A 21,838-nucleotide genomic window follows, 5' to 3' on the forward strand; every position below is an offset into this window, starting at 1 on the left:
AGACCCGGGTTCGGTTCCCGCTAAGGGCACGTACTTCGGTTGCAGTTTGTCCCCGGCCCTGGATGGTCGTGCGGGTGGCAGCCACTGGATGTGTCCCTTCACATCGATGTTTCTCTCTCTCTCTCCCTTCCTCTCTCTCCCTCCCACTCTATCTGTACAAAAAAATGGAAAAATATCCTCAGGTGGGGATAAAAAAAAAAAAATTAAAAAAAAAAAAGATGCTTCTGGGGAGAGTACCTAGAACCAGAATGGATCCGACAGGCAAAGGGACAATTCACATCCCAGGTGGCGTGAGATTTCATCACACCACTCAAAAGGGCATGCAGTTGAAAACATGAGTTGTTTATTTCTGGAACTGTCCATTTAATATTTTCAGACTGAGGGTGACCGTGACAAATCAAAACCACAGATAAGGTGGGGGAGCTATTGTAGTTTACTGGATAAATTTGTTTTACCACTGTGAGAAAATCAGAGAAAATAGAAAAATTACATTCCCACCCCTCTACTTGCTCCGGTCGAACAGAACAGATCCTTTTTCTTTAATCCTCGCCCAAGGATATTTTCCCATTGATTTTCAGATAGAGTGGGGAGGGAGAGAGAAACATCGATCAGAGAGAGACACATCGACGAACTGCAATCGAGGTACGTGCCCTTGACCAAAATCGAACCTGCGACTCATTGGTCCGCGGGCCGACGCTCTAACCACGGAGCCAGACCAGCCAGGGCCAGAGCAGATCCTCTTTGAAGTTCCAGATCACGAGGCGGGAAGCCAGAGGAACTCGCCACGTTCAACAAGAGGGAAGTTTCTTTTCTTTCCCGAACTCTCAGGTAACCTCAACGGAGGAAATGTCAGCTTCTCCCGGCTGTCCAGTACCCCAGCCACCAACCTTCCTGGAATTGATTGGCTCTTCCTCTTCTAATTTGGTACAACATTCACTGTAGAGGGTCCGCCCACCTGCAGATACGCCCACATACAACATAGGAGCTGTGTTAAAGGGTCGCGGCATCAGGAAGGTTGAGAACCACCGATCTAGGTGATTCCACAGCTCATCGGCAGCCCTTTGAGCGTCTCTCCAGCTGACCCTGATCCTGGAGAGAGCCACGCTGTCCTGCCCAGCCCTGCTCAGCTCCTGGCCCACAGAACCTGTGAGCACACACAGTGGTTGCTTCCCGCCTCTAAGTCTGATGTGGTTGTCTATGCAGCAATAAATGCCTGCAGCTTTGATTCTCTCATTAAATCCTCAAAACAGCTCCCTGAGATCCTTATTATCACCACTCTATGAGGAAACTGAGGCCCATGACTTCCCCAAATCTACACAGTAAGTGGCAGAAATGGAGGAGATCCACACTGAACAACCAAAAACTGTTTCTAACAATAGATCTTTATAGGACAGGAGCCTTAATGTTTGTGTGTGTGTGTGTGTGTGTGTGTGTGTGTTTAATCCTCACCCAAGGACATTTTCCCACTGATTTATTTTAGAGAAAATGGAAGGGAGGGAGGGAGGGAGAGAGAAACATCAATGCGGGAGAGACACACTGATTGATTGCCTCCTACACGACCCCAACCAGGGCCAGGAATCGAACCCACAACCCTTTGGTCTGTGGGCCCACACTCTAACTGCTGAGCCAAACTGGCCAGGGCAAGAGCCTCAGTTGTTTTTTGTTTATTTAAAAAAAATTTTTTTTAATTGATTTTAGAGAGAGAGGGAGAGAGAGATAGAAACATCGATGAGAGAGAACATCAATTGGCCACCTCCTCCATGCCCCACACTGGGGATCGGGACCACAACCTGGGCGTGTGTCCTGACCAGGAATCGAACCAGCGACCTCTTGCTGCATGGGTTGATGCTCAACCACTGAGCCACACCAGCTGGGTGAGCCTCGGTTTTTTGTTTTGTTTGTTTGTTTTAATCCTCAGCCGAGGACATTTTTCCATTTTTTGTTCAGATAGAGTGGGAGGGAAAGAGAGAGAGAGAGAGAGAGAGAAACATCGACGTGAAAGGGACACATCGACGTGAAAGGGACACATCGAGTGGTTGCCACCCGCACGACCCAACCAGGGCCGGGGACAAACTGCAACCGAAGTACATGCCCTTAGCGGGAACCGAACCCGGGTCTCCCTGGACCGCAGGCCGAAGCTCTAACCTCTGAGCCAAACCGGCCAGGGCTGAGCCTCGGTTTTTAAAGCATGATTATGCCCATTTTATCAAGACCTGATCCTGCCCCTTAAGACAATTTCAGGGACCCCTCAGGAAAGGAGGGGTCTCCGGTGACTTTCGTTAGGGAGCGTGACCCAATGCCATGGTGGGAAGTGTCCAGTGCACTGGAATGGGTCCTGGGGCCTGTTCTAGTCACCATCCTCTCCACAACATGAATGGAAGGAAACCCCAAAACCAGCTCATCAGTCTGACAGAAATGCAAGCAGAATTCACAGGTACCTGAGAAACCATCTGTACAAACTATTTTGCCAGAGTGGGTCCAGCCGTGGGAACCGAGTGCAAGGCTGTATGGACCTGCCGGCACCCTTCCCTAACTAGAGTGCGGGAAGTCGGAACCAGAGGTCGGAGCTGACGCAGGGCTCATCCCTTTCTGAACGATCCAGCTGGGTGCCGGGTATCCCAAGGCCCATTCTCTGCACGAAACTGCACCCAGTCACGTGCCGCCGCCACCCCCCCCCCCCAGGCCTTCACACCTTTCTGCAGCCCCCTCCCATGTAACAGCAGGATTGGTCTGTGTGACCAAACTATGGTGGAGGGATGGCAGGTCACCTTCAATATTAGGCTAACAAAGACCACGGGGCTTTCGTCTTAGGCACTAACTCTTCCTCTGTCATCTCTCACTCTGAACTAAGCCAGCAGCCATGCTGTAAGGACGTGCAAGCTGCCCTGTGAGGTCCAGATGGCGAGAAACAGGTGCCTGGCCAGCAGCAGGCAGGTCACTGAGGCCTGCCAATACAACCTTGCTCCCCCAGCTTCCCGACCCACAGAGACTGTAAGATGACAAGTGTTCGTTGTTTAAGTTAAGTTTGGGGGCTATTTGTTACACAGCAGCAGATGACTAATACACCACCGTGGCTGCTGTGTGGCCTAGCCCCTGCTCAGAATTAGCAGAGCAGAGGTTCCATCCATACCTGTGATTGACTAACTGTCAGAACAAACAACCCCCTCACTGTGATTGTACGAGTCAGACAGACACGTTCCTAAAGAGACTAAGTGAAACAAGCCAACCCCAACAGACCACATCCTGTGTGACTCCATTGATGTGAAATGTCCGAAACAAGCAAGTCCGGAGGTTGTCAGGGCTGGGGGGACTGGGGAGAAATGCAGAGTGACTGCTTGTGAGTACAGGGTTTCTTTCAGAGGTGATGAAAATGTTCTAGAGTGGATTATAGCAATGGCTGCATAACTCTGTGAACATAGTAAAAACCACTGAATTGTGCACATTAAATGAATGTCATGGCACGTGAATTCTATTTCTATGAGGCTGATTATATTAAATAAGGTGGAGGAGGAGCTCAGGCAATGTCACAGGTCCGAGTAGGAGGGGAGTGGGCCCAGGGAGGCTGGCCACCCACAGGGCTGGGGAAAGCCTCCCCAGGCTTGGGGCACCGTGGTATGGGGTGCTCAGCACCAGCCCCTCTCATTGGCAAAGGGGAGTTTGCAGGCTAATCTTCCAGGAGACCCTGGAAGCCTGGACAGGGCTCTGCCATCGCAGGCTCCGTGGATGATTCCACCGGCCCATGATGTGCACCAGCTCGCACAGGTGCTTTCCACTGCCCAAGCCAAAGCCTTTTATGCAGAAGGGCGGCCACAAAACCATAGCTGCAACCGTCCCAAAGGGCGCTGGCCTGGCGACTGAGCCACCCGACAGAGGAGAGTCACAGAGGAGAGTCCAGAAAGCTGGTCCTTGCTGCGTGCTCCCCAGTGAACTTAGGACAAAGAAAAGGACTTAACCGGCACAGAGAAAACCTGCACGTGATACTTAGGAGGCGGTCAAGACTGGAAATAGAAGCAGCTTCCAAGCAGACTTGGAACAAGTCATGGGGTGCGCGTATCTTCCGGAGGCTTCAAGGGGGTCCCTCTCCTGCCTCTGAGGTTGGTTTTGGAGTCAGAATCTCCTTGCAGAGAAGCCAGCGGTGGGACCCCAACAGCCCTTCAGTGCACCCTGACAGCCTGGGATGCGCCCAGGAACCCCATGGGATTTTATGCAAGAATTTCTCATTTACAGAACATTTCCTAGGGAGAGGGTTCACGATTTTCAGCAGCTTTTCAAAAGGATTTGAGATCTGAAAAAGCTTAGGAAACCACTGGATGGTGGAGTTCTAGGGCAGGTGGACAAACGGGGTTCCCAGGCGCAACTCATTTTTTTTTTTTTTAATTTTTTAAAATTTTATTTTTGTTACAGATGTTTCTCCTTTTTTACTCCATCGACACCCTCCTCCCCATCCCTCCCCACCGCCCCATCCCCGGCTTTGATGTCCATGTCCATTGGTCATGCATACATGCATACAAGTTCTGTGGTTTATCTCTTCCCTCCCCCCACCACCCCCTCTTCTGAGGATTGTCAGTCTGTGCCCTACTTCCGTGTTTCTGGGTCTATCTTATTCCTCAGACTGCTATATTCATTATATTCCATATATAAGTGAGATCATGTGGTATTTGTCTTTTTCTGCTTGGCTTGTTTCACTTAGGATGATACTTTCCAGGTCCCTCCATGTCGTCTCAAAGGATGAGAGATCTTTCTTTCTTACAGCTGCATAGTACTCCATTGTGTATATGTACCACTGCTTTTTTATCCATTCGTCTACTGATGGACACTTGGGCTGTTTCCAGATCTTAGCTATTGTAAATAGTGCTGCTATGAACATGGGGGTACATATATTCTTTCTGATTGGTGTTTCAGGCTTCTTAGGGTATATTCCTAGAAGCGAGATCACTGGGTCAAAAGGAAGTTCAATTTTTAATTTTTTGAGGTAACACCATATTGTTTTCCATAGTGACTGCACCATCTGCATTCCCACCAGCAGTCCAGGCCCAATTCTAATGTGGGGGTAGAGCTCCCCACCAACAACAAACAATTCTCAGACACCAGTGGGGAGCCCAAGAATGCAACTCAATTTTGATGTAATCTACCCAGAGGTAACATCTCATTCCCCAGGTTAAGGCTCAGTCCTATAAGGCTGACCTACACACACACGCACACACTCACACTCACACTCACTGTGGCAGTGGAGATGGGTCCCCCTCCCCAGGGTCTTAGCTACTTGGCCAGTGCACTCCAGGCTCCTGGGGTCTGCTCTGCAGCTGGCCGCCCACCCAGGCACTCAGCCCCTGGCCTCCTCCCCACCGGCCCCGGCTTTGCTTCCTCCTCCTCTCCAGCTCCCGTGAAAGCCCCGATCTGCAGACAAGCAGTAAACACTGGGGACGATGATGGAGTACTCTGCACACCTCTCCATCGCCCATCCTCATCTGTCCTCAGCAGGTGCCCCGTGCCAGCTCCTCCCACCCCCAGAGCAGGTCCCAGGCCCTTCCTCCCCTGCCAGCCTCTGGGATGAGTCAGACTCTGTCCCAGAACAAGAGCCTCCGCATCATTTATCGGGCTTGTCTTTGAGGCCACAGCGGGCAGCCCATGGCCGAGCACCTGCCACAAGCCAGCAGGATGCAGGTGCCTCATGTCCATCCTCTCCTTTAGTCAGCACAGTGAGCCCCTTCTGTTTGCACAGGGGAACGAGGGCCATGGAGGATCCAGCTGTACAGCCGGTCAACGGGAAAGGCCGCTGTGAGCCCAGGGTGACTCCTGAGCCCGCTCCTACCACTGTGGCACCCTCTCCTGGGTCAGTGCAAAGAAACCAGATTTGGGCCATTGGCCAAGACGACGCCCGAGTCCTGTTGCCCTGATTGTGTCACACACCCCCCCCCCCCCGGCTCAAGGATCCTTAGGTCGATTTCTCATAAAAGTTTCAAGTGTTGGGCAAGAAGGCAAGAGGTCAGGCCCTGCTTCCTCCAGAGAAAGTGGGTACCACCCTGGGCAGACCGGGCTGGGTTCCTCCTGGCTTCTCCCACTGCAGAGGAACAGAGCCCAGGAAGCCAACTTCAACCAGAGAGGAAGGACCCGCAAGAACAGGGACGCTGTCCTGAGACCGAGGACCGGTGAGAATGGAGCTGGGAAGCTCCCTGCACAGCCAGTTGACACCTCTCCTCACCATGAACCAGACCCCCAGGCCCCAATCACATCCCCCGCCTGGGAAACAATGGCCCACATTTGGAGAGCACAGGACCTGCAGAGGAACAGGACCTGAGCCGGCTCTGCAACCGGCAGCTAGGTCCTGGTACGTTACTAAATGTTGCCATGCCTCAGGCTCCTCTTCTGCGTCACGGGAATTGCAATAACACGTATCATATAATGTTGAATAAATTCGTATTTCCAAAGTGCCCGACCACTGCCTAGCACACAGTGGAAGCTACAAAAGTGTTTGCCATTGCTATTGTTATTATTAGACCAAAAAGCAGGCTAGATTAAGGAAGGGGTCAATTCTGAACTGGCTAATAGCAAAGCTCCTAAATACAAATGCTGCTGATGGGAGCCACGGAAAAGCATCTGGCCTGAGGCCTCCCTCCTGGGGCCCGCTGAGCTCATAGTCAGAGGGAGGGGCTGTGTAGAGTGGGTGGGAGTTCTCAGTCAAACCCACCTGTCCCAGGCTCTGTGATTTCTGCGTCTTATCTGACCTCCAACTAGCAGAATCAGGGGTGAATTCTCCTCCCTATTCCAACTTTAAAACATCCTGACCGACGATGGCCTCAGCGTGCTGACCACGGGGCCAGCAGGCTGCTCCCCAGCTGCCAGGACGCCAGGCCCCTGCGGGCTGAGAGTTAGACATGCATGTCACCAAGTGCCCACGCCAGGCGTCACCTTTGCAATTACACAACACAGCAAGTGGATAAGTGGATGAAACGGGTGTGAAAGAAAAAGAGCTGTTTCCAGGAAAACAAAGCAGAATGCCTTAGTTACTTAATAAGGACAAGTCACTAAAACAAACTTCCTGTTGAATGACACTGGGAGAGGCGACTGTAAGGGACTAGGGAGAAGGATACAAATTTAGGAGCGGACACTGCTGTCGCCTTGTGTGGGGATGAGCCTAGCTAACAAGGCCAGCGAACCAATGCACATTTATACGTCTTAGGTTACAACGAAATGTTTAGATTTGAGATGTCGCCTTTGAATATTCTCTACCAAAACCAAAGTTGCAGCTTCATACTATTTTGCCCTATTCCATGTTGTTCAAACCGTGGTTGGAGACACTGTGCTGGGAGTAGCGGAAGCCACAGAGAAAACATAAACATCTTCCCGGAGCGTCCATCTAACACAAAAGTTAGGGGGGACTGCTCCTCACAGTAAGATAAACATGGATTATCAGGGGCTAGGATGTAAAGTTCACATTCGTGTTAAAAATAAGACTTGAAGCTTCAAAGCAAGGTCATGGTTGGGGGGGCTGCTGCAGGCCAGGGCTGCACCAATCCCATCCTCTGGCTGGGGGAGTGGGTGGGAAAGTCTGAGAAACACAATCCGTGAGGGTCAGGGTCACTGCCAGGCGCCCGGCCATCTCTCAACCGCTTTCCCACAGACCTACGTAACAGTTTCTGGGGAGGCTGCCTTCAGAGCAGCCCACCCACTTGGGACTCCCACCTCGCTGCTACGGCTCATAGGTGACAGGGCAAAACCAGGTCCACTGCCATGACCAAGGTCACTCAATAGGTCTCAATGGTGAGCTGCTCTTACCTACCAGTCTGGCCAGGTGAACTAGTCCAGGGGCTGCTCCTGCCACCCCCCCCCCACAGGGGGTAAAGGAAGAAAATGGCCTGGAAGAGATCTCCCCTCCACAATCCTCAGCTCTTGTCCCCAAGCTTCTTCACACCTTAGAGGGTTAGAAAAAGCTGCAAACACTAACCACGGAGGAGAAGGGCAGGCTGACCACAAAGGACAAAGCAATTCCCATTGTTACCTGTAACCTGGGGACACTTACTAACACTCCATGCATTCCACACATCACTCGTGGCGGGTCAAATAAGATCATAGATGAATACATTTCACTTTACAATGCAAACCTCAGTGACTTAAGACAAAGACACCTGTTCATTTCAAATCCATTTGCTCCTACAGTGTGGGTTGCAAAGATTCACTCATCCAGTGGCAAAAATAGCAACTTTTAGAGTACCCTTACTTTGTACAGGTTTTCCCTTCATTTTTTTTAAAGATATTATTGATTTTTACAGGGGGGGGGAGGGAGAGAGAGAGAGAGAAAGAAACATTGGCGTGAGCGTGTTACATCCATCAGTTGCCTCCTGCACGCCCCCTACCGGGGATCCAGCCAGCAACCTGGACACGTGCTCTGACCAGGAATCCAACCGGCAACCTTTTCGATGCCCAGCAAGGATGCCCAACCAACGTTTTTCCATTTTTTGTACAGATAGAGTGGGAGGGAGAGAGAGGAAGAGAGAGAGGAAGAGAGAGAGAGAGAGAGAGAGAGAGAAACATCGACGTGAAAGGGACACAGTGAAAGGGACACATCGAGTGGCTGCCACCCGCACGACCAACCAGGGCCGGGGACAAACTGCAACCGAGATGCATGCCCTTAGCAGGAACCGAACCCGGATCTCTCCAGACCGCAGGCCGATGCTCTAACCGCTGAACCAAACCGGCCAGGACTAAAGCTCCTGCTTTTGACACTAAGCCCTTAAGCTTGCTTTCTATTCACTCTCGAAACGCTGTGCCTTGCACTGCGCCCCCTGCTGGTCAGACGGAGCCACGCAGTCCTAGACGGGTGCAGCACCTAACTTAAAAATAGACCCCACCCCATCACCGGTTTCCCAGCGACAGCCAGGGGCTGCACCGTTCAAACACTGGTCACACCACGCGACAGGGAGAGATGTTTATGACCTGCTGCTCCAGCGCCTGCCTGGGAACCATCAGGAACAGGAGGTGTGGACCCCTCCCCTCCTTTCAGGGGCTCTGAACCCAAGAAACGTTTTCAATGGAGGTTTTTCCCCAGGCGAGGGGGAAAGTAGGGGTTTTTTGGTGTTTTCCCCTCTAAGAGAAATTTCTTCTGAAGCAGTTACCAAGATGCTGGTTTTATTAACTTCCTCCTCAGACACAGGTCAGAAGCAAAGAGGAAAATGGGTACAGTGAGCACGGATAAAATATGCCATGTCCCTGACATAGGCCCCCTCACCTGAGGCTCCCTGAGGCCACTTTGCTCTCAAGAGCTGCAGAAGGAGCCTCCGCGGGCAGGAACCGAAGCTGGTGCCAGAACCCGAGGGTCCGCCCATGAGTGCCCGCTGTTCCCCAAACTGCATGAAGGAGCCTCTGGATGTCAACAGTGGGACAGTCACCACTAGTAAATTTTTTAATTCTTTTTTTAAAATATTAATTTATTTTTGTTACAGATGTTTCTCCCCCCCACACTCATTCCCCCCTCCCCCTCCCTCCCCACCCTGTCCCCAGCTTTGTTGTCATGTCCATTGTTCATGCATACATGCATATAACCACTAGTAAGTCTTTAGGTCCCATTTCCACATGACAGACTGCAGGACCAATGGGGACAGGTCCTGGAGAAACTGCCCTGTTGGGGCTTCGAGAGTTCCCACCGCCCGTCACGGCCCCTGTTCGAACCTCAGTGAGGAAGCATCACCCAATGGTTCATTTCTTGTCCCAGGGAAGCTCACACCCAAATCCAGCCAGACGGCGAAGGGAATGGTCCCTTCCCTCAGCTCCTTCTGGAGCTGGGATTGTCTGCCTCTATAGCAGAAAAGTTGAACCCTATGCCTAACCTAAATCCCTATGGCTGAGGTGTAAAACATCCCTCCTTGTTCCAACAAGAACCTCCAGGGAGAATGGAGATGTTAGCCCGAATTAGGATATTAACAGAGCAGCTAATATTTACTGAGTATCGACTATGTGCTAGGTAATGTTCATTATCTAGTTCACCTCATTTTATTCTTTTTTTTTTATCCTCACCCGAGGACATTTTTCCATTTTTTGTTCAGGTAGAGTGGGAGGGAGAGAGAGGAACAGAGAGAGAGAGAAACATCGACGTGAAAGGGACACATCGAGTGGCTGCCACCCGCACGACCAACCAGGGCCAGGGACAAACCGCAACCAAGGTACATGCCCTTAGCGGGAACCGAACCCGGGTCTCTCTGGACCGCAGGCCGATGCTCTAACCGCTGAGCAATACCGGCCAGGGCCACCTCATTTCATTCTTAAGACAACCTTAGGAATAGGTCCATTAGCTTTATTTTACAGAAGAGGACATGGAGGATCAGAGAAGGTAAGGATTCCACTCAAGGACACACAGCTGGGAAGTGGGGAAGCCACGGTTTGAATGTGAATCCATCCGATTCCAGAATTCGGGGGTTTAAGGGCTGCAAACTTTATGCTATCCATAGCTAATGACCGGAAAGAGAACTATTTAACCTCATTCGTCATAAAAGAAATGCCTTTAAGATGATTACCTTTGGCCCTGGCCAGTTTGGCTCAGCAGTCAGAGCATCGGCCCGTGGACCAATGAGCCTCAGGTTCGATTCCGGTCAAGGGTACGTGCCTCAGTTGCAGTCTGTCTCCCCCTTGTTGGGTCATGCCGGAGGCAGCCAGTCCGTGTGTCTCTTTCACATCAATGTCTCTCTCTTTCCCTCTCTCTCTCCCTCCCACTCTCTCCCTTCCTCCCTCTCTATCTGATAATAAACAGAAAAATATCCTTGGGTGAAGATTACAAAAGATGATCACCTTTGAACAAACATCACAGGATCTCATTTACATGTGGAATCTGAAGGACAAAATAAACCGACGAACAAAACAGGTCCAGAGACGTGGAAACAGGGCGCAGACTGACGGACCTCAGAGGGCGTGGGGTGGGAGAGATGAAACAAAGAACTTCCATGCCTATATGCATAGTCCATGGACACAGACTAGTTTGTGAAGGCCGGGGTGGGGTGGGGAGCCAGGTTGAGGGGGACAAAGGGTGACATTTATAATTCTCTCAACAATAAAAAAGAGAAAAGAGATGATTGCCTTTTAGATCTATTAGTAAAACATTGTTTTTCCATATTATTCAATGCTGACAAAAGTGTCATGAAACTATTACATATTCCTGGGGTAAATTGGTCCAATCATTCTTGGAAAACCATTTAGCTCTAAGAGCTATAAATAGTCATGCCATCATTTTTGACTATGAAAAAGTCATATGGGCCCGGCCAGTGTGGCTCAGTGGACTGTGCGTCATCCATGGACTGAGAGGTCCTGGTTCGATTCCCGGTCAGGGCACACGCCTGGGTTGTGGGCTCGATCCCCAGTAGGGGCTGTGCAGGAGGCAGCCAATTTATTCTTCTCTCACACACAGATGTTTCTATCTCTCTCTCCCTTGCTCTTTCTCTAAAAAATTAAAAATTAAAAAAAAGTCATATGCTTGAAAATATCAATTACAGTATTTTGAGAGTGGGGTGTTTGGTGTATGTGAGTGTGCGTGTGTGTGTAAGTAAATAAGTGACCCACAATGGAGGATGCTTGAGAAAATGATGGTGTCCTGCTTTAAGACACATATATTGCCACTAAAAAAGATGGCTAGGCCCTGGCCAGTTTGGCTCAGAGGTTAGAGCATCAGCCCGCGGACCAATGAGTTGCGGGTTCAATTCCGGTCAAGGGTACATACTTCTGTTGCGGTTCCTCTCCGGCCCTGGTCAGGGTCATGTGGGAGGCAACCAGTCAGTATGTCCCTCTCCCATCAATGTTTCTCTCTCTCTCCCACTCTATCTGAACAAAATGGAAAAATATCCTCAGGTGAGGATTAAAAAAAAAGATGGCTAGGTTATAAGCAATGTGGAAAATGCTGATGAGTCAATGTTATGAAAAAAAAAGCAAGTTACTTGAAGGGATTAAGAAGTACAACGTGCAGGTCTGGAGTCCTGGGGACGTAAGGTACAGCATAGGGAATATAGTCAATGACACTGTAATAACTACGTAAGGAGTCAGATGGGTACAAGATTATCGGAGCCATCACGTCGTAAGGTATCTAACTATCTAATCGCTATGTTGTGTACCTGAAACTAATACAATATTGTACGTCAACTATGATTTTAAAATAAATGAAGTCAAGCAAATAACAAAAGCACATGCCTTGCTCCTCAGAAAGTAAAACAAGGAGTTTCCCTATGATTCAGCAATCCCACTTCCAGGTAATACACAGAAGAATCCAAAGCAAGGAAACGAACAGATGTTTGTTCATCTGTGTTCACGGCAGCAAAAAAAGAGCCCAAAAGTGGCCCTGGCCGGTTTGGCTCAGCAGTTAGAGCGTTGGCCCAGGGACCAGAGAGACCTGGGTTTGGTTCCCGCTAAGGGCGCGTACCTTGATTGCAGTTTGTCCCCGGCCCCTGTTGGGGTCGTGTGGGTGGCAACCCACTCGATGTGTCTCTCTCACATCGATGTTTCTCTCTCTCTCCCTCCTGCTGTATCTGAAGATAAATGCAAAAATGTCCTCGGGTGAGGATTAAAAAAAAAAAAGAGCCCAAAAGTGGAAACAAACTAAGTGTCCCTTGACGTAGAAGGGATAAACCAAATGTGGTCCATCCATACAATGGAACATTACTCAGCCTTAAAGAGGAAGGAAATTCTGACACCTGCTACAACATGGGTGGACCTTGAGGACATTATATTAAGCGAAATAAACAAGTCACAAAAGGACAAATGCTGTGTGATTCCACTTACATAAGGTACAGAGACTAGTCAAATGCACAGAAACAGAAAGCAGAATGGTGGGTGCCAGGGGCTGGGGGAGAGGGAGGGGGTTGAGTGTGTAATGGGTACAGATGATACAGTTCTGGAGATGGATGAAGGAGGGATGCACAGCAATGTGAACGTACTAAACACCACAGAGCTATATACTTAAAAATGGTACATTTTGTTATGTATATTTTACCACAGGTAAAACCTAAAATTTAAGATAAGAAAGCACATGCCTACTAGTTACAAGCAAATTAAACATGCATACAAATGGGAAAGATTGGCAGTGAATATGTTGGGATAGTGGGCTAATTAAAAAGTACTTATGGCCCGGCCGGTGTGGCTCACTGGTTGAGCATCGACCATGCACCAAGAGGTCGCCGGTTCGAGCCTGGCATGTCACACGTGGCAATACGTGAAATCTTCAAGTCTGACAGTAGGCACTGCTATTCCAGGGTTGCAGCTGGGGACTCTGAGGCTCAGATGGGTTAGCGATTGCCGAAGCTCACGGAGCAGACAGAAATTGGTCGAGATGAAAACCCAGTCTGGCTGACTCCAATGATGACACTTTTGTCTCCCATGCAGCAAAAAAATCCCCCTATCCCCACCCTGTAGCCCACTCGGCCCCTCCCCTCCCATACATAAATGACTTTTCAAAGTGTCAATAACTGAACTGCAATCTTGTTTCCCTATTGATAAGAAAGCACTTCCCCCAGAATTCACACCAAAGCAAAAATAAATAAATAATCAATGCCCCTCCCCAGGGAGGGGTCAAGCAAGAGGAGCTGTCTGCTGCTCCAGACAGCCAAGGAGAAAACCCCTTGGCACACCCCCAAGGGGGTGCTCATCCTCCCCTCCTACAAGCTCCAATGTTGGGGGTGGGGCTCCCGAACCCCTTCCAGCACCCCAGCGCCTTCTTACAGCTGTGATCCCTGGAGGACATGGGGACACAACAGCAAAACTGAGCCCTGCACCCACCTCACCCAGAGCCTGCTCTACGGGGAACACTCTGAAATGGGAGGGGCCTGGAGAGAGAGGGTGGCCTGGCTGGGAGGGGCCCTGAGCCCAGAAGAGGCCGTCCTTGAAAAGCGGGGAGCGTCCTTGAAAAGCGGGGAGCGCAGGGAGGGAGAGCATTGGAATAAGGACCAGGGACAGGAAGGAGCAGCTCTCTGCAGGTAAAGAACTTGGACTGCAGGTCGGTGGGGGTGGGGTGGGGTGGGGTGGGGTGGGGGTGGGGGTATGCAGAAATGCGCTTTTCTGCTATGGGCACCCTGGGAGCCGGGAGGCTGCTGTTAGCGGAGCTGACTACTCACTCGAGGGAGGAGAGGGAGGCTAGAGACTACGGGACAGCAGAGATCTCTGGGGACTCCGACATCCTTGCGTAGGTCCCCAGGGGAAGCAGCAGCCCAGGGCCCAGAGGCAGGGAGCGGTTGGTCCCCTGCAAACATGGCTGCACAGCAGCTTCCCCAGAAAAGATCAAAAGAAACACACTCCCGTCCAAACTGTGAATGACTTGGAAACATATTTAGGTGGGAAAAGGGTCTTTGCAGGTGGAATTAAGTGAAAAATCTTGAGATGAGCTCATCCCAGATTATCCAGGTGGGACCTAAATCCAGTAACAAGTGTCCTTAACAAGGGACAGAAGAGGAGAGACTGACACAGAGAGGCCGTGTGAAGACGGAGGTAGAGGCTGGGGTGCTGCTGCCCCAGGTCAAGGGACACCTGGAGCCACCACAAGGGTCTTCCCTACGCCGCTGCCACCTCAACGCTGAGCTTGCAGCCTCCAGAACTGTGAGGGGACACATTCCTGTTGTTTTAAGCCACATGTGGGCATTTGGTACAGGGGCCACCGAAAGGATGCCGCAGCCCTCCAGGACAGGACTTCCCAAGTCAGGCAGCTCGGCATCTTTCCGTCGGTGGCTGCCCCCCACCCCCACCGCCAGTGTCGCTCTCCGGGTGTTTTGTCTGAGTGGAGAGCCGTTTCCCCCAACGTGCGTGAAACAGAAGCAACTAAAGCGCCGCTTTAGCAACGCCTCGCCCAGGACTCCGATCACTCTCCCTGGGGCCGGAGGGTAGGCGGCCTTGGAAAGCACCCACATCCAGGAGAAGCCCCGATCTTGTCTGAGGGGTGAACTTAGCACTTCTAGGGGGGTTCTCCTACACGGGGACCAGTGCCGCCGGCGGGCACCTCCGCTGCCCAACCTCAGGCTCCCTGCAGCCTCCGGGAGGGCAGAGGAGCCATCCTTTGGGACAAACCACAGAAAGTCGGTGTTTGTCTGCAAGGAAACAGTGAGGAGGGAGGTTCCCAGGTTTTCATTTTTTTCTTTTTTTCATCTTGAAACTGGCAGCATTTCTGATATGATTGCGGGGGATTTCCACCAACCAAATGAAAGAAAATTTCGTTTTAACAGCAACTGCCTGGAGAGACGGAGGAGTTGTGCAACCTTTGTCATTTGAATGGAGAATGCTCCTCTCCCGCCCAACAAGGCAGGCTCCTGCCACCCTGCAGCTGGAGGTCCTGGGACAGGGACAGGGTGGTGCTCCGGACCCTGCAGGGGGGCTGCAGAGAAGCATGTGTGCCTCCCCAGGAGTGGCAGGGAGAGTTTTTCTAAGGAACTTCGGGAAGGAGGCATCTGAAGGGCCCCGAGCCCCACAGAAGCAGCTGGCGGCTGGGAGGGCGGGAACTGCTCGCTAAACAAAAACGGTTTTGAAAAATCAGCCGGCCAAAGGGGAATTGCTTCACGAGTTGCACATTCACTTCTCCCTTTAACTGTGCAATTGAAGAAAAACAAGATGAAGCAGGAACTGACCCCTCACCCCTCATTTACACCCCCACAAACTCCCTTGACACAACAGTGCTGGGCTGCTGGGTGCAGAAGCTAACAGTCTGAGGCTGGTCTCCCAGTAGGTGTAGACTGTGTGTCCTGTAAACCGGCCCCCGGGGCAGGCACCCTCCAGGTCTGCCGGCCTGGCTCTCAGCACAGCCCCTGGCTTCCGGGGGGACCTCAGAAAACATGTGCTGCACAGCCAGAGAAAGGAGGGCGCCCACAGCACCCTGCAGGTGCGCTCTCTGCACCTGCCCTAGGAATGGACGGAGGCCGCAGGGGTGTTCCTTCTGGAAGGGAACAGACACACCCAGGAGCACCTCTGGGCCACCTGCCCTAATTCCAGAAACACCTATATTCTCAGAGTGGCCAGAGCTGCTTTAAACAACAGGGACAGAGGAGATGTGGGGAGTGGGGCGCCGAAGGAGGCTGCCCTCAGAGCACGTGACTGCCCGCTAGGTGGAAAGAGCACCCAGCCCTGCACCCAGAGCATCTTCCATGACTTGAAGTCTGTGAAAGCAGCAACAAGCAATGAACTTGAGGATGCTCTGGGCCGTGACCCTGAGGTGGAGACTTCAAACCACAGGACTCAGACATGGTAGGTGGTCGCAATGTCTGCTTTAGAGAGGGCAGAAGAGAAAGGCCTACTTCTGTCTCCTTGGGCTTGGCAGCAGCTTCGGAAGTATCTTCATCCCCACTCATCACATCCACCAAACCTGGTGGTCAATGGTGGTGGTGGGTTTACACTGGGTATCCAGGGGGGTGCATTAGAGGCTACATCTCTAAAAGGACACCCTGAGTCTCCCCATCCCCACACCCGGAGAACTATCAGGAAACATCTTCCTAATCTGCACACCACAGTGTCTCCAGGTGATAACGGCTTTGGCATCTGAATCAGCTCGGATTCTGGACAGTTACTTGTAAATTGTGTGCGTGAGCAAGTTAGGTAACTTTTCTGATCCCTAGTTTTCTCCACTGGAAACTGGAGACCACATCATTCAGCCCTTAAGGTTAACTGAGAACACACATGTGAAAAAGGATCAACTCCTTGGAGGGAAAGTGCCTGGGGCACCCTTCACCGGACAGAACCCAGGGCACCGCCAGGCACTCGAGCGGTGCCCAGCTCTTCTGGAAGTGGGATCAGTCCCCCGCTTCAAGGTCCCTTTAGAACAGTGAAGCTTCCCCTCCCTCTAACACTTCAGAGAGAGGGCTTCCCGCGCGCCCAGAAACACACCCGCCCTCCCGTGCATGAGCGACTGTGCACAGCCTTTCTGAGGGTGGTGCCCAATGGGGCTTCTGTAGGAGCCTGGGTGAAGACGCCCTACTTGCTAGTCTGGTGAGGTCCCAGACCAGCCGGTCCCTCCTTCCAGGGGCCACCTGAACGAAGTGAAAGTTGCTCAATCAGCCGAGGGTTCGAGAGCGCTCCATCCCAAAACTGGGCAGATTCCCAGGGTGCAGCGCCCGGCCCTGGCACATAAGTCGCTCCAGGGCGCTCCCAGCCCGGAACCGCAAACCCGATCCCCACCCTCTTGCCCTGCGGGAGGGCACCTTCCGAGGCCTCCCAGCGGACCTTTCCCAGCCCTCGGGGCACCCATCTCGCCACCAGGGCAAAGCGCGGCCGGGACGCGGTGCCTCCCATCCTCGTCCCCACGAAAGAGGTGCAGGGGAGGAAACCTAAATAAAAGCAGGAAATTCGATCTTTAAAAAAAAAAGCCTCATTCAGACTGAGTTACCGGTAAGAGTATTAAAAAGAAGAAAAAAAGAGTTCGGAAATGCAAAGCTGGAGGCGGTTTTGCCGCTGTAACCCCGTCTCCGCCGCAGATCCGGGGGCTGATTTCCGCGCGGCTGCAGTAAACACGCGGCGGGGCGGGCCGGAGACGGACCCGGCCGCAAGTCCACGAGCCCGGGGCGAGCGCCCGGCACACCTCGACCCCGTTCTTCTCCAGCCCGGGGCCCCGCCCGCCAGAGCTGGGGGGACGGGCCGGGCCGGGGCGCCCGGACGGTGTGCGCGCCCATCTGCCCGCGCCTCCGCCGGAGCCTGGAAGTCGGCACCGCTGGGGAGACGCAGCCTGCACCCCGCCGCGCGGCCGGGGCGCCCCCTCCACCGGCTCGCCTGTGCTCGGGGCAGGGCGCACTTGGCCGAGCGCTTCCCATCTCCCGCGCCTCGGAGGTCGCCCTAGCACTGGGAGCGCACCCCGGACCCCGCCGCCGGCCCAGGGAGCTCCTGGGTCGGACTCCGCAAGGCGCTTCGTACAGGCACAGGGGGGCTGTTTTCGTCCCTCTAGGAGGGCGCACCGGGGGTGGCTCCAGGCCCCGAGCTCAGCCTCGGCCCAGGTCCCAACGGCCGGCCTTAGGGGCGCCCCTTGCCGGGCTCGCTAGACACGGGGATGCGCATTGGAGCAGGGCGCACCGGCCGTGCGCGTGGGAAGACCCCTGCGAGCTGGCCCCACGGCTTCGCGAGGCTCCCCGAAGCCCTTGTCCCCAGTCCCCTCTCCTACCTCCCCAGATGCAGCCAGAGGCGAGCTCTTACCGGTCCCGGCGCAGCTGACAGAGCTGGGTGGCTCGGCCCGCGGCCGCCCGGAGTGAGGGCGCAGGGCGCGAGTGAGCCTCGAGGGAGGGAGGCGGGGCGCGGTTGGGGCGCCCCGCCTGCTGACAATCCGCACACTCCACTTCCCACTTTGTTTCCTTTTTACTTGCAACAGGAAAAACAACAGGTCCTCCGCAGCCTCATCTTCCCCCTCACCCTCCCCACTTCCCCAACCCCACCCCTTGTCTTTATCTGGAGGGGCATCACCCCAGGTGCCTCTGGAAGTTGCCCCTAGGACACAAACGTACTTGCACACAAAGGAAAACAGCCAAATAAAGGTCCCAGGAGCCCACAGACCCCGCCTCCGCGGCCCTCTCCATTTACACACCCAAAGAACTTCCACTGGAGCAGGTTAAATGCTCAAAGTCCACTCAGCTCGGCTCTGGGGAAAAGTAGTGGCCTCCATGCTTTGTTGAGTCCAGAGGCTGGGGTCTGGGGACTAGCCCCCCTACCCCCACCCCCAGATTATAACAGTGACTTCACATCCCTCTAGGGGATGGTGGAGGAGTGAGCAGGTCAATTGCTTAATCTGTCAATGTAAGAGAATTTTTTTATTTTTTTATTTTTTGTATCCTCACCAGAGGACATGTTTTCATTTTTTGTTCAGATAGAGTGGGGTGGGGGTGGGGGGGGGTGAGAGTCAGAGAGACATCGACGTGAAAGGGACAAATCGAGTGGCTGCCTCCCTCACGACCCAACCACGGCCGGGGACAAACCGCAACTGAGGTACGTGCCCTTAGAGAGGAACCGAACCTGGGTCTCTCCAGACTGCAAGCAGACACTCTAAGCGCTGAGCCAAACCGGCCGAGGCGTTAAGAGAATTTTTAAAAGAGTATATTTGAGTCTAACTGAACACACATGCCTGAGAGTAGGATCACAAAGCTCCACAGAATAACAGTTTTGCAGTTTCTTCTATGCATTTGAAGTTAAGGAGGGCCCTGGCCGGTTTGGCTCAGCAGTCAGAGCATCTGGTCCAGGACCCAGGGTTGCAGGTTCGATTCTCTGTCAAGGGCACATACCTGGGTTGCAGGTTCCATAGATTCCCCAACCCAATGGGGGCCATTCGGGGGGCAACCAATCCATGTGTCTCTCTCAAATCAATGTTTCTCTCTCTCTCCCACTCCCTCCCTCTTTTCCACTCTCTCTAAAAACCAATGGAAAAATATCTTCAAGTGAAGATTAATAACAACAAAAATGTCCTATGCCTGGGGCATGGCTACCCACCATGATGAGCCCATTAAGAATTTATGATCAGATCACCCTGTGAGGTTACTTTCCATAGAACCCCCGTTGTTGTTTTTTTCCATCCACAACTGGGCCTGGGAGGTAGAGCAGCTATTCTGTTCCCTTGGACAGAGGAGGAAGCTGAGGCCTGGAGAGAGGCTCTTTCTACCCAAGACTGGCCTCCCCGGACCAGCTGAGGTCTAGCACTGGCTGCAACAAGGGAGGGCCAGAGACTAGTCTGTTTTTAGCCAGGAAAGCAGAGGGGGTTACTAACCGGTCCCAGTTTTCTAAAATCTAGGCTGCTAGCTCTGTACACCCAGCTGGATACCTGTGGAAGAGCCAGGAGGGACAAGGGGTCCCTTTGGAGAAGGATGTTGGTTCTGTCACCAGGAGTGCACCCTAACATCCTTCCCAAGGATCATCTGAGGCTACCAGTCCCCCCCTGACCCCAGGCCCGGATCACTGGGGCTCTGCGGAGGTCTCCAGCCCCCTCCAGGGAGATCCTGCCAAAAAGCCAGAAGAGAAATGAACATTCTCAGAGAGAAAATCTGATGGCAGGGAAAGTAACCTTCCCTGGGATTTCCCAGCACCTGTCCCAGCCCCGCTTTTGCTAGGTTGCAATTTAAACACTAGTCCCTGGTTTTCAGCGTTCATTGCAACAAAGTCTCATGAAGAATGCTTTTCCATCATCCAAAGCATTTGCTGACAACCGTTCAAATCATGCTTTGTATCATGCAACAGCTCCACGAGGTAAATCTTATCATCCCCACTTCAGGGGTAAGAAAATTGAGGCTCAGAGAGGTCACACCAGTTGGGGAAGGCACACAGTAAGTGTCCAACTGCTTCCAGATCCTCTTCCTTTGAAAGTTTTACTTTCCTGAAACCTCGATGCACTTCCTATTGGGAACCACACTCTTGGACTGGAGGGCCAGAAAACGTCGGCTAACTGTGATGTCCAGTCCAGCCATCACGGTCCCCCAAGGTCCCGAGAGACTTGCCTTCCGCCTTCCCCTGTGGCTTCTGATCTCTCTCTCACTTTATTTTTAACTGTTTCCCTGTGTGATTTAAGGAAGCTCTTCAAGTTCCCTTTGAATCGTAAATGAAATGGACTAGTCTTGGTAGAGAATTTACAGCACTAGAAAAAAAGGGGCGCCTTAGCTGTAAGGAAATCACCCTGTGTTTCTGGCATGAACTCCTAGCTGGGGAACCCTTTGGCCCCACTTTATGGGAGGAAAGGGAGTCTGGCTCCATTATTAAAGAGGGAAGGGCACAGGCTCAGATGGACAGAAGACACGCTGCAGGCCACTCAGAGGAGCATGCACAGCCTCCGTTTCCTTCTTCCCTGCCACCCACTCCTGCAGAACTTCCCCCTCCCAAAGCCAACAAGCCTCCGCAGCTTCTCACAGATGCGGCGAACTGCTCTGCTTGGTTCAACCTTGAGCAGCTTTACCACTGCCGCCCACGCATGCCCACAGGCAGAGTTATCTCAGGCAGCCAGAGCCACGCTGAGCACCCAGGCACAGGGGTGCAAGTGTGAGGAGCTAGGGCTCCAGGCACCTGCCTCCATGGCCCGTCCTGGCAGAAAGCCCACTTTGCTGTGAGTTTTTTCCTTCCAGGCAGAACAAAACGTATCCAGCTCCAATCCTTGTCATTTTGCCTTGGCCAGGAAAAGTGTGGTGAGCTTAGCAGTTAAGAATTCCTTCCCTGTAGCCAAACTGCCCAGCACCGCCATTGTGGGACTGTGAGGCCTCGGGCATATGCTTGAACCTCTCTGTGCCTCCATTTCTTCCTCTGAAAAACAGGGATGCTGATAATGGGTTTCAATTTTTGGAATTGTTTCTTTTTTGTTTTCTTTATTGATTTTAGAGAGAGAGGAAGGAAGAGGGAGAGAGAGATAGAATCATTGATGAGAGAGAACATTGACTGGCTGCCTCCTGCATGCCCCCCACTGGGGATCAGGCCCACGACCTGGGCACATGCCCTGACCAGAAATTGAACCGGCGACCTCTTGGTGCATGGGTCGATGCTCAACCACTGAGCCCCACCAGCTGGGCTGGAATTGTTTCTAACAGTACCTGGCACAGAGTGAACCAACCCCCCTCCCAGAAAATGTTAGTTATTGAGTTATCTTTCTAGAAGAGTCTTTGTGCTTTGCAGGACTGGGTGTTTCCACTCTAGAACAGAATTTTTCAATAGCAACAGCAGCAGGTTGTGACACGTTAACACACTTGTGTACCGACGATCCACTCAGCGGGTCAAGGTTATGACGACGAAGCAGCTGAGACAATAAAGGACTGTATTCGGTGTAACAAGAGTGGGCGTCACCCTCAGGGCTTTTGTGTGCCCATCAAGTCAAGATGTCAAGTGCATTTCTGTTTTAAATTGATTTTGAGAGAGATGTGTTGTTCACTTACGTTTGCGTTCACTGCTTGAT

General features: G+C 52.4%; 1 protein-coding gene across 4 annotated transcripts in view; it reads right to left on the reverse strand.

Moving 5' to 3' along the window:
• The window catches only part of PIK3CD (phosphatidylinositol-4,5-bisphosphate 3-kinase catalytic subunit delta), a 53,018-nt gene extending 34,834 nt beyond the window's left edge, over positions 1-18,184 (reverse strand). For 2 of the 4 annotated variants that reach the window (XM_036256997.1, XM_036256992.1), the window contains exon 1: positions 18,124-18,184. The gene's annotated coding sequence lies outside the window, so the exon portion shown is untranslated. Of the gene's footprint in view, positions 1-18,091 lie in introns of all 4 variants that reach the window. The other 2 variants (XM_036256996.1, XM_036256994.1) reach the window with 2 other exon arrangements.
• Between the last annotated feature and the right edge of the window lie 3,654 nt (positions 18,185-21,838).

Source organism: Molossus molossus, unplaced genomic scaffold (genome assembly GCF_014108415.1).
Source record: "Molossus molossus isolate mMolMol1 unplaced genomic scaffold, mMolMol1.p scaffold_m16_p_12, whole genome shotgun sequence".
In the NCBI taxonomy this organism is placed as follows: domain Eukaryota; kingdom Metazoa; phylum Chordata; class Mammalia; order Chiroptera; family Molossidae; genus Molossus; species Molossus molossus.